This window comes from Anser cygnoides, chromosome 9 (genome assembly GCF_040182565.1).
Source record: "Anser cygnoides isolate HZ-2024a breed goose chromosome 9, Taihu_goose_T2T_genome, whole genome shotgun sequence".
In the NCBI taxonomy this organism is placed as follows: Eukaryota; Metazoa; Chordata; class Aves; order Anseriformes; family Anatidae; genus Anser; species Anser cygnoides.
This window is the reverse complement of record NC_089881.1, coordinates 26,840,411-26,858,320: the sequence shown is the minus strand read 5'-3', so window position 1 is coordinate 26,858,320 and position 17,910 is coordinate 26,840,411. Positions and strand designations below refer to the sequence as shown.

General features: G+C 45.1%; 1 long non-coding RNA gene across 2 annotated transcripts in view; it reads left to right on the top strand.

The window, feature by feature from the left end:
• The window catches only part of LOC106047696 (uncharacterized), a 71,942-nt gene extending 54,233 nt beyond the window's left edge, over positions 1-17,709 (top strand). Inside the window, exons 4-6 of one of the 2 annotated variants that reach the window (XR_001213902.3) lie at positions 8,465-8,629; positions 8,902-15,462; positions 16,037-17,709. This is a non-coding gene — a long non-coding RNA (uncharacterized lncRNA). The remainder of the gene's footprint in view (positions 1-8,464; positions 8,630-8,901; positions 15,463-16,036) is intronic. The other variant, XR_001213901.3, reaches the window with a different exon arrangement.
• The last annotated feature ends 201 nt before the right edge of the window (positions 17,710-17,910 follow it).

Sequence of the window (17,910 nt, the reverse complement as noted above, 5' to 3'; positions counted from 1 at the left end):
TGAATCTCTGCAAGTGTCAGGGTCCCCAGGGAGAGGGCAGCACCTTCCAGGGCACATGGAGCAGCTTGGCGATCAAGACATCTGCATTGCATTAGAGGAAACATAATCTTCCTGGAAGCTCTGCAGCTCTAACACAATGTGCTAGTAAGGAGATGCAGCGTGTCATTTGCTCAAACTGACACATAACAGTATTTCAGAATAAATAAAAACATTATGAAATAAGTTGCTTTCATTTTCTCAGCAAAAAGATGAGCATTTTCAGAAAAACTGTTGGTTTTTTTTTTCCACACCATTTTGTATTAGATGATTTTTCATCACAAAATCTTCCCAACAGAAAATTTATACCCAGCCCATGGTGAGACAAATGGAGAAGTGTGTGTGTGCGCGTGTGTATTCCTTGTGTAGCACCTCGTGCAGGAAGGTTTGTTTGGTGCTGGCCTCATGCACTGAAGTATCAGAATCTGCTTAAACCTATGCCAATTTTCATCTTGCACTTGCTGGGGGCAAATTGCCCCAAATACTAGTTTCTGAGCAGAAGCCTGTTGAGGATCCTGGGCAGTTCAGGAGCAACAGGGTAGACTGCTGGCAACTGTGCCAGAGCGTATCACTCAAATCCTCCTTGTTCGTTAATGTCACAAGCCAGGGTTTTGGCTTCTGGCTCGTTCTTATGCTGACCGGTTCAATCAGCACAGGCCTGCTTAGAGTTAATTGAATTAAATGGGAAGTTTGCCAGGGATGCCAGTTATCTTGGTTTCTTGGTTTAGTCATTAGCACAAAGACCATGTAAGGATTAGCTGTTGTTTGCTGTCTCAGGTGTCAGTGGTGACAGCAGCTAACAGGTTATGGTCTTTTCAGAAACAGTCTGTTCTGGAGGATATGGCAGCCTTCCTGGCGGATGATATATGTACTGATTTTTTAAAATGCAAGTATTCATTATTGGTATTACTTTATTTTATTCTTCACTTTGAATAACTTAAAGTATTTCATATCATGGGTCTTTTTAGCTGGTAACCTGCACTTGCATTTCCAGGGGCTTTGCAAATCTATGAGACAGACTTACTTGTCTTTCTGAGTGACAGCCTTCAGACAGACTTGCTTTCTGACTCTTCCTGGTCAGCTTCACTGGGTCCCTTGGGGTGCAGTGTTGCAGCTGCTGGTAGCACCGCTGCCGGGCTGAGCCGCTGCTCCTGGGCATCCGCTGGCCTCACTCGAGGCTTGTGAGGAGGGAGGAAGGAGATGGGCTTTGTGATTCTGAGGACTATTGCAGTGATAAATGAATGAGACCAGACTTAACTATTGCAGGAAAGAATGGGGTTTTGCTGTTTTGTATTCTAGATGAGAAATTCTGGTCCTGAAAGTCTGTACAACTACTGAGGAAGCAGTGGGAAAAGTAACATCTGTGAGGGCCCCAGGAGACCCTATAGCAAATCGAGACAGGCTTAGCATTCCTTAAATACTTCTAAGACAAGGGAAGAAACCCAAACTTCTTCCTTCCCCTGCTCCCCAGTGCTTCAGACTTTTGTTCTATTTAATAAACAAGCTAAACAAGGACAATTTCTGAAAGGCCCTGGGTCCATCCTGGTGGGCTGCATGGAGCAGGGAGTGGTGCCCACATAGTAATGAGATGCAACAGTGTTCCGGGGGGATGGCAGCGCTGACCAGTGAGCAGAACCACCGTTGGCAGTCAGCATGACGTGCTGACCTCAGACACTGCCCCTCTCCAGGGCTGGTGGAGGGTGAGGGTCCCCAGACTGCGGCCGTGCCTGTGCTGAGCCCCCCAGCAGAGCAGCTCCTGCCAGCCAGCAGCCTCCAGCCGGGCTGGGCTGCACGGTACCAGGTGCCACGGGGCCACGAGGCCTGGCCAGGAGAGGCCGGAGCCGTGGCTCCTGCTCTCTGTGCTGGGCTTAGCCCCAGCTGGGTGAGAACAGCCCGGGGTGGCTGCACGCCAGCCACTCCATCTAGGCCTCCTAACAGACGCCCGCTTTCACAAACCTCTCCTGCACAATGGGCTTCACAGTTGCGTTCTGAGTCCACGAGTTTGCAGCAATAATCCCAGTGTGTTCTGAGTGTTGTGAAAGGCGCTGTGTGTTAGGGAGTCATTTTAAACTGTTTTTGAGACTCTTAAAAATTTCTGAACTTTCAAACTGAATTCTGGTGATTAAATATTATTGTTGAACTCAGCATGAAATATAGAACAAAGCCTAAATCTGGTGGTGCTCTTGACTTCAGCAGTAAACTCTGACAGCATTTTTAATATATAATGTATTTTAGTAGTGAATGCTTAAAATTCTTCCTGTGCTTTGTGTCAGCTATTTCTCTCTCTTCTGTGGTTAGCCTGAGATCCTGCATTGGAATGAGCAACATGGAGATCTAAGACATGATAAGCTTATCCTAGACTGGTCTAATACAAGTTTTGTAGGACAGTATAGATACTTACTGGCAATGCTATTGAGTTTTTTTCTTTTTTGCCCATTATGTGCAGTTCCTCCTGCATATTAATGAATAGGGCAAAGACCACAATAGCCAGTGAACTAAGTCTAGCAAATGCGGTAGATGCAGACTGCTGCTGGTCCTGCTTGCGCTGCACCACTCCGTCAAGGTGCACCACGAGCATGGTAAGCTGGCTTCTGCCAGCAGGCAGCGTGCAAGGTGCCCAACTGCAGGCACTGATAGTGATGCTCTGACATGCCAGGATCAGACATACAAGCCTGCGTGCCCCGAGGCAAAGCTGCCCTGAGGCATGAGTCTATACAGACCACATGTTCTGGTCCTTCCAGCTTGGAGGTGGCTCCAGCTCCTTCTGCATAAGGATACACGCACTGGATCGATGTGCCAGGTTGACTCTGCGAAATAGTGTGCATAAGGCTGAAGATGTGTCCTGACAAGCCCCACAAGAAGGTTCGTGGCACAGCAGGGCTGTGCTCCTGCGGGAACCTCTTTGTTGCTTACTGCAGACGCTGTAGCCCTAGCCAGCCTGCTTGGTCAGAGCCTTTGGATGCTGACTTTTCATAGATAGATCCTCTTTCATTCATGCTTGAAAGATTTCAACAGGACTCATCTCTCACCTTGTTAGACCCTGCCTGTCTAAGATCACTAAGTCTGCCCTATCACTGGAAAATTGCTCACTGTCATGGATAAGTCAGAATTAATGTTCTGTGGCACTGGGAGTATGGTTCAGTATAGGGTCAGTGTGGTGCTGTGTGATAGCATGTGGCTACATGCCATGACCTACCGTCCAGCCTATGAGAGTTACAGTTCCTAAGGCACAGTTGTTAATTTCCCATCTACTTTGGAGTATTGTCAGGAAATAAAATACACAGGACTTAGACAAATCCTGAATCCATGAAATGCCTTTTGCACTGCATGAAAACAACACACAAATATTTCTTTCATGTAAAATATACCTGATGTTTCATTGATTTCAAAGAGAAATGCATGTGAAACTGTAACTGCAGTAAAAAGTAAATAAAATTCTAACTGCTTACTGAAATCAAAAACCCACAGTAATTATATAAGGGTAGAGCTGGTACAAAAAGTAGTCTTCGTTAGAGACAAAATGAGACAGAGGTGAAACATTATGCTAGTATTTCATCAAGGGTAGCACTTAAGTAGTTCTTTACAGAAAGGAATTGCAAAAGGTTTGTATCAAAGTAACTTTAGCCTAAGTTATTTGTAAAAGAGGAGATAAACATCTCTTTTTGGTATTTCACAGATAAGCTTATCAGATATGATAAATATGGCAGAGAAGTAATGAGAGCCTTCAAAAGATATTCTTTGTTCCTGGGCCCTTTTCTGGAGAACTTAATGTCCTGAGGGGACACTGAAACAACAGTTGCCTGTATTAAGTGAAAAAGCAGATATGTTCAAATTACTGTATTAAATAAGGTACACAGATCACTGTAATGTACTTTGTGACCTGCGTGTTTCAATGAGTACTGAAAATCTTCAGACTGACTTCCAAAGGCTGGCGGGTTTCATGCTGCAGGAGGACAACCTTAAGGCACTTTCCATTAAACCCTCTACCACTGCACTGCTTTCCTGAGCAGGGATGCTCCTCAGCGGCATCCCGGTGGTGGACCTGCTGGTCTTGCTGGCATGACTGTATACGTGGGCTTCCTTTATACTCAAGCTATGGTGGGAGCGGGAGGATGACTGCATACCCTCCTGGAGCAGCAGCCAAGTGTGGCTGGTGTCTCAGCCCTCTGCAGGAGAGCTGCAGGCATCAGTGCCCTTGCTCAGCGCCTGGTCCTTAGCACAAAGTGAAAGGATGCAAGTGGCCCATGAGTGCAGCCAGTGATGGAGCTTCTGCCCAGGGAGTTGGGGTGAGCTGCCATCAGCCCCTCGGGCTTTGGGGAGCTCAGGATGGCCCCACTGCATGGGAGGAGGGTGCACAGGGCTAGCATCAAGCAGCACGGCCACCTGGGGCTGCAGGGTGCCCAAAGCTCTGTGCTCTCCCGATCTGGGTGCATGATGAAGTCTGCTGGTCCCTGGGCCAGCCAAGCAGCACTGAGTGCTTGGCTCTGCATCCCTCTGCTCCTCAGGCAACAAACTGAAGTTGTGCTGCGGTGGGGTGGTTCAGGGTCCAGCTTTCCATGAGTGAAACAAAGTGAAGTAAAATGTCTCTGTTGCTCCCAGCTGATGCTTTGAGCAAGGGTTGTGAACAAGAAAAGCATGCTGCAGTGGCTGTGGTGGGCTGTGCAACCTCATCCAGGTCCAGCTGCTGCAAGTTGCCCAGGCACAAGAGGAGTCCTGTGCCAGAGCTGAAAGTGGGTCGAGAGCCAAGCACCGCTGCCTCTAGACCTCGCAGTGTCCTGGCCATAGGCAGACAAGCTGCTGAGCCTGTGCGATGCCTGGCTGCTGCAGAGCTTTTGGCTCAACCAGAGGCTTGAATCCCTGCCTCGTGTTTCCAGGTCAGATCAGAAAATTGGCCTCCTCCAGTCCTCAGATCGATCAATCATTTTGCCCTGCCCAAAGAGAGGAGACAACGTGGAGGGTGAAACAAATGAGCTCAGGACTTGCTAAATCACAAAATGCTAAGAAAACGGTGAGCTTTCTGTATTGGTTTTGACTTACTCTCATTAAGAAAAAAGTCTTGATAGTGGCAACCTTTAACCTTAGCAGGATAAAGTATCAGCTAAAAATATTCTAGGAAAAAGAAGGGGAAAACATCTAAATACTAAGACACTCCAGCACTTTTAGTTTACCATTTCTCACTGTGAATGTGCTTGGCTCTCCCTGCCTGCCAAGCCACAGTGTTCCGAGTGCAGCCCCAGCACTGACCAGAGGCAGAACTGGTCGCAGGCGCTTGCTGTTGCGCGGCGGCTGGGGCCCGGTCCCGGCATCCCCTCCCTATCAACTTGGCAACCGGGGCGTGTTCCTCGGCATTCTGTAGGAAGGCAGGATTTATGTGCGCTTTGCAGTTATCTAGAAAAACACAACCCGCAGTGAGGCTCTAAACTGGCTGAGAGCCAATGGTCAGAAAGTGAAGATGAGCACATTGAATGAGAGAAACGACCTATATAGATGGGGATTTTACAGGCTACAAATGCTGCCAGGAATGTATGGAAATTCGCAATAACTAAAATTATACTTTTTATGTTTTTTGGAACCCAGTTAGAATTTCACAAACATGGTTCCTGCATATCTTCCACTTTTCTGATGTACACTAGCCATAAAAATGGCTGTTATTTAAAGAACTGTACAAAGTTGAACTGATTCATCTGAAGATGCATTTTGTAAGTTGATTTCAAAGCTGTTTCAAAATCCTGATTGAATTTTGCCCTGAGTTAATATGGAACTGTCTCAGGAATATTAAATTATGCTCACTGAGAGTAACTTCAAATTAAAATCACGACCTGATCTACCTCTGTCTGTGTTAGACTTTATGCCAGTCGAACAGTTATAGTCTAAGAACCAGTGATCGGTATAACCTGTGGCAAAAGGCTGTGATCTGTCTGGCTGCGGGCAGAGAGACATTTCAGTTTGATCTAATGAAGTCTGACAATTTCTGCTGATGAAACTGGAATACCAAAGAAAAGCTGCTAAGAGCTCCATAGCAGCAGCCTCTCACACAGGTGGTATCCCAACATATTTTTGTCCCAAATAATTCCAGCTCTTCCCAGCTGTGTTCTGTTGGTTTGTTTTTGATACTGTCCTGTGACATCTGAGTGTTTTAACACACATCTGAGACAATGTACCTTACTTCAGAGTCTGATTTCACGTTGCCCTGAAAAGCATTCTCAGAAGTAAAAAGCCTTGTGCTCCAAAAGCACCTATCTATATGCAATAATCAAATTATTTCTTTTTAATTTTTAATGCAAAAAAAAATCATTTTATACGTTTAATGCAAATGTGTAAAAACTGCTAGAATATACATTCCAATACATGATTTTGTTTTTAAGCACAGAATCCTATTAGGCTTAAAAATAGAAATTCTCTGAATATTCTTTTACATTCTTCTCTGAGCACAGTGAAGGGGATGGTTAGGTACACCGTCACACTGTGTTGGTCATGTTTCTCAAATTCTTTTCTAAAAAGAGGTGTCACTGTTTGGCCAGCTGAGGTAATCCGATTGGCAGGAGGGAAACTTAGTTCAACAGGCAGAATTTTAAAAACAGTGTGGTTCTTTGTTTAACAGCCAGATTCTACACAAATCAGCTCCAGCTCTGAAATAATTTTTCTCCCCACCCTCATGCATCACCCTGTCCTGGCTGGTGTTGCTGCCCCTCACTGCACCCTCACTGCACCCCAGATCTGACGGTCTGAGATGGGTGAGAACATGGGCTAGCTGGCCAGCACGGTGGCTCCACTGCTGCACAGGGATGCTGCTTAACCTTTCTCTAATTTTTCCAGAGTGCTCTTTGCTTATGCACTCCTCAGGTTCCAGGCTGTGCATTTTGTATCATCAACAGCCTTGGAGCTTTTTTCCAGAGACATTTCTTTTCTCCTTGCCTATGCTCCTCCTTATACCTCTTCTGCTTTGAGAAAAGTATCACTATTGGTTACCAGCTCCCTCTTTAGTTGGGAATGTCACTTAAATCTGTATTATTTGAAACCATGCAAAGTTTGCTCCAAAGCATGCCCTGCAGGGGCAGGTCTGAGACTACTGACTGCAGCTGGCAAGGCAGGCATCTCTGGGGCATGCCCATCAGGTACTGGCATGGGCTGCCCAGGGAAGTGGCAGAGTCCCCACCCCTGAAGGTATTTAAGAGACGTGTGGACATGGCAGTAAGGGACATGGCTTAGTGATGGGACTCGTAGGTCAGGTTGATGGTGGTGGTCGGACTTGGTGACCTTGAAGATCTTTTCCAACCTAGATGATTCTGTGATTGTATTCTGTGATTCTATGATTTTCCCTCCCCAGTGCCCTGCAGCTTTCCTCTCCTGCAGCGTGTCCCCAACAGCAATATCTGGGAAGACAAAAGGTGGTGAGGGAAGACAATGTGCACAACACCATTCCATGCAGATCCCTGCGCTGGCTGTGAGGGGAGACAGCTCAAGACTGTTCTCACAACTGTTCTTCCTCTGAATTCACCTCTATTTCTTACTCTCCCAACCCCAGTGGAAAGCAGATAGAAATCAGGACAAACAGAAGGAAATCTGGGCAGGAACTCCCGGAACTCCAAGGTGCTCTCAAGGATGTCAGGGGAGAACGACATGTGCTGTGCCACCATGTTCAAGTTCCCAAACGAGGGAAGCTTGGAGGAAATGAAAAATGTGCCTCTCAGATCAGGTTCCTTCTGAGGAAATTTGGAGGAAGCAGGGGAATGGTCAGGACAGAGCCAAGGCAGAGGTGGTCCAGCAGCAATGTGCAGAGCCAGAGTGAAGCTGCCCTTGTCCTGCTGCAGCCTCCAGTCCTTCCCCAGGTGTGCCTGGGCCCTGTTGTCATTTCAGAGCGGGGGCAGCAAGTTAGGCTCAGTCCCACCAGAAAGAATGCACCTTGAGGAGCTGTGCAATGCACTGGAAGATCGGTCCCAGGTTTTTTTGTTCAGATTGAATGAATAACGCAAACCAAAACTCCTGAAGGTTACAGTAATGGAAAATAACAATTAATATTGTTGTTCAGCCAATGTTTTACATCACGTAGAGATCAGATGTTTAGCAATAACACTGATTTACAATGACAAATATATGACTGTCCTAATTACCTAGTACCAGGTTTTACCACCCTTTTTACTCAGCGAGTGGTTTTCCTGGCTGGATGTGGTCCTACTGACTGTGATCAAGGCAGGGACCTGGCTGATGGAAAATGAAGGTGTGCAGCAAGTATTTCTCTTGTCTCAGTCTGGCAACAGTGCTTTTAGGATTTGCGTCTGTCATCCACTAATCTTCTGCTTGCTTTTTCAAATGTACCTTCATAATCTTAAATACGTGCAGCTGCCACTGAAACTCTAGGCAAAACTGCATTACAAATGTTACCTTCTTTTCTGCTGCCATTTGATTTATCATTGGCTTTCCATTTCAGATCTGCTGTTTTCTGTTTGGAGCCTTTATTGTAGGAAAACCTGCACATGAAGAAAGGAAAAAAGAAGTAAATGGAAAACAAACCAGAGGCATGTCCATTAAATTCTTCTGCGGAAATGCTGGCCTGCCTTCTTCAAGTATTTGGACCTGCTGCAGAATATGCAAGGTAAAAATAGCAAGCAGAGTACTAAAACAAAGAGGGAATAAAGATTAACACAGAGGATCTGGTGGCCTAAATATAGACAATTCTGCCCTTCTCCAGTGACTTACGGTAACAGAGGAATTATACAGCCAGCATGATTTGGCCAATACCCAAAGTATAACACAGAGATCTGACAGCAGCTAGAAAGTGTGGCATTCTATTTGGCACAGCTGTCATGTTGTACTAAGGCCATTACTTCCCTTTAATCCTAATTAATGCTCTCTCTTTCCACTCAGGCAGGTTCTCTGGTCAGCAGTAATTCTGGGGTCTGGTTCTGCTCTCCCTCAAGAGCTGTCAGTCTTCAGGCAGCTTGTTGCTTTGTGCTCCTTCCACACAGGAGCAGACGAACTCATGAATGAAACATTACTGATACTGAAGAGAACTCCTGGCATCCACCTCAGCAGAAGAAACTGACTTATCATTCATTGAAGACATCCGTACTTATACAGGGAATGCATGCTCACATGGCGGTGCCAAGCCAGGGCTGCCACTGGAGGAGAGGGACAGAAACGGGAGAGGAAAAGGGGGTGGAGGAGAGGAGAAGGATGAGAAGGAAAAGAGGAAGAGGTGAGGGAGATGTTCCCCTGCTACATACAGATGCTGCACTGCCTGCCAAAACAGCCCAGCCTGTGGGTTGCCCTGAGGGTGCCTGCTTAGCCACCCTTGGAGGAACTGCCACCTGACCTCCTCCAGTTGGGCTCTGTTTTGACCCTAAACCTAAAAAACTTTTGCAGTCTGAAAATACTGAAACGGTTTGTTCTTTTTTTTGGTTGTTGTTCTTTTTTTTTTTTAATTATTATTATTATAGATATGATATTACTAAAAATAGACCTGCATGTGCAAGTTTGAAATGTTTCATTTCAAACACAAGTACAACATAAATGCAGTTGGAGTGGAACTTGTCTTGCATCAAGAAATCAAAGCAGGCATGAAGGAAGAGAGCATGTTGTGCTGAACAGTGTATGACTGTTCCATGGGGCAAGATGGATTGACCATATGTTGGTATCCATGACTTTATGCAAATTCTGTGTCTGTGAAAGTTACCTAATTAAGTCAAGTTCCTGAAACATCTCAAATGGGGATTTGCACAACTTGTCTTTGAACTGATGCTCACTGCTGCTACCGGCACGTGTCCAGGAGCCGCTTGGCTGCGCGTGTGTCTGAGCCACCCAAGGCAGCTGCGGTGCAGCAGGAGCTGGAGGGGGCACAGCACCAACATGCCACCAGTTCCTGGTGTCTGTGTTTGCTGCGGAGACACCTGAGGAAGGTCTTTTCTCAGAAGAACCGTGCCTTACAGGGTGTGCAGGAGGGTCTGTCTCCACGTCAGCTGTCAGCCAAACAGATGAGTAACAAACCTCCAAAATCAGAGTTTTTCAGCTCAAGAGTAGTAGAAGAAGGTGAAACTGGCACTGCTCAGCTAAGTGTGGATATCTCTGTGTAAATCAACCCTGATGGCTGAGAAATTGAAGTTGGTAGATGTAGCTAAGACTTTTAAAAGGCGTCAGAGGTAATCCATTGATCTATTTACTAAGATATTGCCAAGTTGTTTTTTTTTTTTTAACCAGACAACCTCTTGAGAGCTGCGTATGTGTAATTATTGATTCTGTTCTTTTATGGTCTGCAAAATGTTGGGAATAGTGAATACTGTCCAGAAGATTGGAAACATTTTTGAGGTCCGGCGCCTCTACTGGAAATCTTTGAAATAGTTTGCAAGAATATGGTTAAAGCAATACAGTCAGCCTTGAGTAATTTAGTTGTCTCCCCCTGAGGAACCGATAATGACAACTATTGGAGACACTGCTGGGTTGCACAGACCTCTGACAAATTTTATGTCCTTATGTTTTCAAAAGTATCTAGTACTGGAGGCAGTCTGTGTTCTCCAGAAAACCTTGATGCTGAGAAGCCACTTTCATTATCTTGATTTGTGCAACATTACCCCAGTTGTCCCAGCAGAGGTGCAGATCCTTATGCAATAATGACAATTTGCAAAAGTTACTTTCTGTGGAAACTCTAGAAATAATCAGCAGATCTTAGTAACCCCAGGCCACAGGCAGGAGGAGGAAGGAACAACACACTGCTGTAGAATTACAGAATGCTTTGGGTTGGAAGGGACTTAAAAAAACCTATACTTTGTCTTGATTTGTTCTCATTTAGTGCATGTCCCAGAAGGATATCCTTGAGCTTTTTCCAGTCATCTTGCCTCTGACAGCTACTCCAAAAGCAACAAATGTCTAGCAAGCATCCAAGTGCCCTGCAAACCAATGAACCTTATCTTCAACTTGAATCTGGAGCAACTGTAGTGAATAAATCAGTTTTTCTGCATTTGATCTGGTATGTGGTAGGTGACTGCTTTGTCCAATACTTCTAGTATGATGCCTTAAAGACTTGAAACCTGGGAAGAGCTGCAGTATCTTGTCAAAAATTCAGATGACCATGAGGAGCCTTTGTTCAGCACTAAGCCACTTACATACATAGACAGCATTAATCATCTGGTGTACACAGAAAACCATGTGAAGCTTCAGAGGAGAGCTGTAGATGTTCCTTGTTCTTCAGGGGTCACTTGGTAACAGTGCATGGAAGTTGGGATTATGTGACCATCCCAAGGCTTCGACACGTTTCAGTTCATTTAAATCCATGTTTTAATTTCCTATTTATTATCACATAGCTTATTGCTTTGTTAGAGACACACATTTGTAATGCCTGGAAGGAAAAGCTGCAGTGTCAACTCACCTTTAACTTTAGACTTTGGAGAGATCTCACAGAAAGCAATCACAGATCTCCAGGTTTAGAAGCCCTGCTGTTTGTTTGTCCACTTGGTGTGCATGTGTGTCTGTGTTTAGAGACGTGTTTTTGTTTGTTTGATTGTTTGTTTTTCCAAAAGCTTGGAAGTGGCTGAGAATTATAAGAATCTACTGAAATGTGTATTTGAAAATCTCATCCATTCTCAGGGCAACAGTAAACTATACCAATTTTGTAAAAACAGACAAATTTTGAAGGTATGAGCCTTTGATGCTCAGCCCCAAAGCACTGCCATGTGGCCAGGCATTCTCATCCACAGGCTGGGATTTCTCAAGAGGTGCCAGCCCAGCTGTTTGTACAATTACAGACTTCTACAAAGCTACCTCATTTTTTCCCCAATTTCAGTGTGTTTTCATTTAACAAAGAAAGTAGCTGGAAAATTACCCAGAAATATCTGACCTTTGGAAAGACCTCTAAGGCACAGTACAATTACCTGATGTTCACTGAACTGGTTCACGTGGTTCCCACTCTGAGTGATTTTCTAGGTTTACCCAAGTGTGAAGAGGGGTCTGGTTATATGGAGGAGGGCAAAGGAGAGAATAAACTTCGTGAAGGTGCAAGAAATCCACCAGGGAATTTTACAACTTATGTTTGCTTCAAGGGAAAGAAAGGGCAAATAAAGGTACCCAAGTCAAAGTAGCTTTTTGGATTTGAACTTCAAAAGAAAGTAACAGAGGAAAGATCTGAGGTATCGGTAGCTTTTAGTATAAACTGTTTCATTGCATTAGGTAGGCATTGCAGACTACGTCAAACTTAGCTTTCTTAGCCACATGATAAATTCTTTTTTTTGTCTTTTTTTTTTCTTTTTTTTTTCCCAAGTATGATAAAAATGTAACAAAAATGACATTTTTCCCTTTCAGCTTTTCTTTCCTTCTGCCTTTGCTTTCACTGCACACGGGAGATAACTTGGCTAGCCCATCACCTGTGTTCACTCCAGGGGCTTGTCGTGGTGTTTCTGCAGCCCTTTCTATTGCATGTTCCTTGACACTGGAACAAAGTATGTGAGTTATCTGGGGCTGCAATCTCTATTAGGCTTTAGGGAAAATACCTTTCTAAGGAAATAAATTCCATGGTTGGCACAAATGTGCCTCTACTATGCATTCTTTTTTTTTTTTCTTCAGTGGAAGGTATAAGCAGGTGTACATAAAAGTATGACTTTGATAGCTTTGTATTGACAGAGACACAAAGTGGTGTTTTTGCCTGCTGCCCCCTCTGCTCTGAACTGCCAGCAGCACTAGAGGGGAATGCAGGGAGACGGACCTTCGTACTTTGTGAGAGCAGTAATATCTGAAAACTTGAAGACTGCTTAAGACTAGAGAGATGGATTTCTGTCTTTGATCAGAGAGAGCACAGTATGCAAAAGGAAGTACATTTGCACAAAAGAAAATTATTTTGAATACTTTTGGAATAGAAGGACTTCCACAAATAAAAGCAAGTAGTCAGTGCCCCTTCTGCCTGTGTTATTGAGCAAAAGGAGCAAATTCTCCGAGACTGGCTAGAAAGAGAAGAACATCATCATGGAACTGTAGCAATGAAGCAGTTTCTAAATATGTGGTGTAATATCTTTCCAATAAAAGAAATTTCAGAATTTACATTTGAGATAGTAGCTTCTGAGTGGAAACTCTAAATCTACACAGAGACAAATCAAAAATTTTGATTACTCCAGTCTTTTAATCTTATTGTATAAAATAGCAGTAACCTCCTGAGTCCATGGAGAATCATAGTCTGTTCTGCCTGAGAAGTCCTTTGATGACAGAAAGCTTCACGGGGTACAAGGTTTGATTGTGCCCACTGTGGTCTACAGCATGCATCTGGTTTATGACTGAAGTCCTCTTCTCTAGGGACTTTAACCACGATGTCCTAATGGTGAGTGCTCCCATACTCCAAGGCATGGAATCAACACCCGGAATTGCAGACAGGTGCCTAAACCTGAAATCAAACACTAAGGTGCCCGTGAGCCTTGTAGCTGCCAGCACAGCTGTGGGGTGCATACCACGGAGCCCAGCCTCATCCCCACTGGGACCTACGACCTTGGCCTCCTGAGGAAGCTGTCCTGGTCCTTGCAGGTGCGGGATGTGCTTTCAGCTGCCATCCCAGCAGTCACGGCACTTGTCTGTGGCACAGGAAACCCCAGGACCACATTTCTGCTCTGGCTGGGGGTGCGAGGGCTTCAGGCAGGGCTGGCCTGCCGGTCCCTCAGCAGGAGGGTAGTGCTGCGCCTGCTGGCTCCACTTCGCACGGGATACCGAGCCTTGCATGGGGCCAGATGCTAGAACCCAGCTCTGCAGTGGGGCTGTTGGTGGATTTGGTTGTGAAGCCAGTACTGGTGTTGCTCCAAGCACGGCTGTGGCACCCAGCATGAGGTGGAGCAACTTCCACCACAGGCTGCATGCTTCACCTCAGGATCCAGGCACTACCCAAATGAGCAGGATGGGGCTGAGGCCTTATCTAACCTCAGTTAGATCCCTGCTCCTGGTGGGAGCTCTGCCCAAGCAGTGGGTTACTCAGCGACAGAGCCTCTGTGCAGGCTGGGGCACCCACCTGCAGGAGGCAGCTTGTGACTATGAATGGCGCCTCCACAGGAAGAGGGACAGTGGTGGTGGGCAGGCAGTGACCTGGCTCACCATGGAGCAGTGTGTCCCAAAGCATGGACTGATTGCACCTTTCTTGTTGATATGTTATGGGACTGTTCCCCTTACTGATATGTGGGGTCAACATGCAGAGTTTAAATTTGGGTCCTAAGTGTTAGTGTCAAGTTTCCACAGAATTTTGTGTCTTTGGATCTGCTGTTTTTCCACACAAGCTCGTGGAGTGGGAATAAAACTGTCCTTTGGGACAAAAGCAGAACATCTTAAAAATAGGTGCTCACATAAACTCTGAAGGCTGAGGTGCTCTAAAAGCAGTAGTCTTTCATCAGTGTTTGTTTTCAAGCTCAGGAACAACTCTGAGTGAGACTCACTTCAGTTCAGGGATACAGAAAGGAAAATCGTATGTTAGAAGTAAAAGAAGAACCCTGAATAAGAAGATTTTTCAGAAAGCCATTTCTTACCCTAGGTAAGATTTTCAGATCAAAGTGAATGGTTATTCAGGAAGACACTGAAGCACGTGGTTAGAATACTAGCTCCTAGACTTTCTCTGGCAGCAGCCATGCTGGAAGACCAGTTTAGTCTAAGCTCACAGCAGCATAAATAGGGAAGAGGTGGAATTCATCAGGCCAGTGCCTCCTCTTTTTGGAGGCTGAGCAATGCGCACAGGTCCATGCTCCTGAATTCATGCCCGTTCTGGCATTTTGTCTGCCTGATACTTAAGCCTGTGCACTTATCTTGGTCTATGCAAAGTTCACCAAGGTCTGCCAAGCCTACAACAGTTACTTATGGGCCACAGATGGATGCCTCATCTTACTGGAGAGATTTGTGGAAGTTTTCTGTCTTCCTGTAATGCATACTGCTTGTTAACAGCTGATCCTGAAAAGGCGCTGACATAAGGGCATCAAGGAGTATGGTTTTACAGACATGCACTCCCTGCATTTCTGACTAAAAGAGTATGTGCTGAGTAGTTAAACTATGACAGAAAGACTGAAATATTTGAGAGGTTTATACCGGATCCTGCTTTTAACTATCTGTAGCCCTGTTTGGAGAAGGGTTGTAGTTAGTACATGCTTTTAGCTTGAATTTGCACTTCTTCAGTCTGGAAAGAAGAATGGAAGAAACGTTCTGGGCACAAATTCCATGTACATCTCACACCATCTGCTAATATCATGTGTGAGCCACTCTGCTGCCAGAAACTGAGGAACAAAGACAACATCATTATGGAGAAAATTGCACTGCTCCAAAAATGAGACTCGTGCTACAGATAACTTGATAGCTCCGTGCCTGTTGGGGCCAAGGTTGGGGCCAAGTCCTGTTCGCCTGACGCTTGCATAAAGCCAGGATAATGTCACTGAAACCAGTGAGGGACCTTACAGAGGCAAAGCTGTTCCTGCTGAGCCTAATCAGCAAGTAAGTTTTATAATCAATTTAGTATGATGGCCTTGTTGGAATCCCAGAAATGAAATTTGTGTGTGTGTGTGTGTGTGTGTGTGTGTGTCGAGGTGTGTGTGTGTTGGGGGGTAAGCCTTAATTGTGTGATACACATCAGGCTTTACCACTGCAACAAGCGTGATGGGACCGAGACACCCTGTTCTCAAAGTGCAAGACCCTGGTGTGTGGCAGTGTGTGGCTGGCTCCCTCCTGCTGCTCAGGAGCAGGGAGACAGGCGAAATCCCCAGGGGGTAAACATGAAAACCAAGACTTACAAATGTGGCTTTTGAGCTGTAACCCAATCTCTCTCCTTACCATGTGGCTGGCGTGGTAAACTCAAAAAAAAACACAAAGAGAAATTTTGCTCAGAACAGCACTTCAAGGCCCTCTGTTGTGTGCTGGTTTACAATGGCTGGGTAACAAATGGGACTGTTTATGACGAAGAAAATAATGAAACATAAATTTGTAAGTCAGGCTAAACATGTAAGTAACATGGAAAAAAATATGTACAAATGACTGCAGATTTTTTTGTTTCTTCCTTTCTTTACTACAGGCTATTAGAAAAGACGCTGGTCCACAATCATCTCTCTGTGAGTAGCACTCTCTATATCTGCCTGCAGTCAGCTGAGCTCCATCCTCCTCCAGGATCCAGACTGTGACATTTCAGAAAAATGTTATTAGTAGATCTCAGAGGTGTTTAAGTTTCAATGTGGAGCTGGTACAAGCACTACCTGATTGCTCTGACAGTCCTTTCAAAGGCAGAACAAAGAGGGAAATTTATGCCTTAACAGACTGGAGTGTGTATTTTCACCATTACTGATGGAGCAGGAGGAGGCATGAAACCCTCTGAGAGGGTTTCTGCATGGCCCACACTATTTTGAGGTCCCCCTTTCTGCTTGGAAAGCTTCCTTTCTTTCTCAGTGGTATGTGTAATGCTGGAAACTGGCACCAGGTTTCCTGCTTGATGTTACATTATGAAGTAGTTGATAACATTTTTAGGAAGGGAGGGGGAGCTGTTTATAAATAGCCTTTGCTTATTTCAGGTTTCTTATTTCCCTGTTCGTAAATTAGAGCAATTGTATTTGTGACAGTACCGGATGAATGCAAGCACAAAGCTAGCTGGAACAATGCAGTTACTGCAGGCATCCACTGCGATCTGACACGCTGGCACCAAATTCTGGGCGGGCCGGGCAGATTACATACGTGCAGAGAATGCAATGTTTCTACCAAAGATGTGCAATCTGCTGGTTCTTGCATCACTCTGAAACCTGCCACATTTCCACAGATCTCACAGGCACCTGGGAAAAGGTTTTTATTTCCTTATTCACAGGTAATAACTCAGCTTCACTGTCACTGTAGCTTTCATGGCTACAGTTTTGTGAAGTAAATGTAAGGATCTGGCTCGTAGATAAATCCATGACCAACTCTTATGCAGCAATGCAGACATCAGCATGTGTGTTGAGATGCAATAAAAAATCATGCAACCTTCTCACCAAGTGCCAACCTGGTTCTCTGAAGGAAACCCATGTGGGAGCAGAGCTGTGACTGCAGCACTCCTTGGGTGTCCTCTTTCCCCCACATGCTGCAGCAGATGGCTCGGATTCACGGGCTCCTTCCCATTGCCCTGGCCAAACACGACGTCCTGTGCTTGCAGGCACCACCAGAAGGCTGTGTCTGCGCGGCCCAGATGGACTGAATTACATGGATGTGTAATCTTCCCAATGGGAACGATGGTGCAGCATCCTTACAAGTTTGATAGTCAGAATGTAAGACCCTGGAGCTGGAGTTACTCTTCTGTTTCTTGCTTCTTCCCAGCACAATGCTCACGTGTTTGCTGATGCACAGAGGCACTGACTTCCTCTCAGTTGCTCACTGAGCAGTGTGGCTGCAGTTTGGCAGTCATGTTCACTGTCCTTCATGTTAAACTGCCTGGACAGTACAAATTGCTTCAGCTGGTGGCTGAGCTTACAAGGCCGTTCTGTGGTCTGGGCTGAATATTGCTGCTGAGGCTGTGTACATTACTTCCAGGAACCAAAAATGCTGTCATTTCATCAATTTTCTCCTGAAATTATTTTTTAATATGTAAACTAATTTTCCTGGAGTTAGTTTCAGGGCTCTCCTCCTTGTAAAATCCACCTGTCATGATTTTAAATAATTCTTCCCCCTCTGAGGTATAATCACCTTGGATCACATCTTTCTCCTCTTTGCTTCAAATGAAATAAATTCACCTCTTCTTTTTTTTTTTTTTTTTTAATTATGTGTCAGTGCTTTATCACTTTAATCACCCAATGACTTGTTTAGTTTTAAATCTCCAGAAAGGTAATATCCTACAATAGTATTACAGAGTTTCATGGGAAAGTTCTTACATGTGTTGTTATGTGTGTTGATGAATCACACATTCCCTCTGTACCAACACAAACTTTTCTG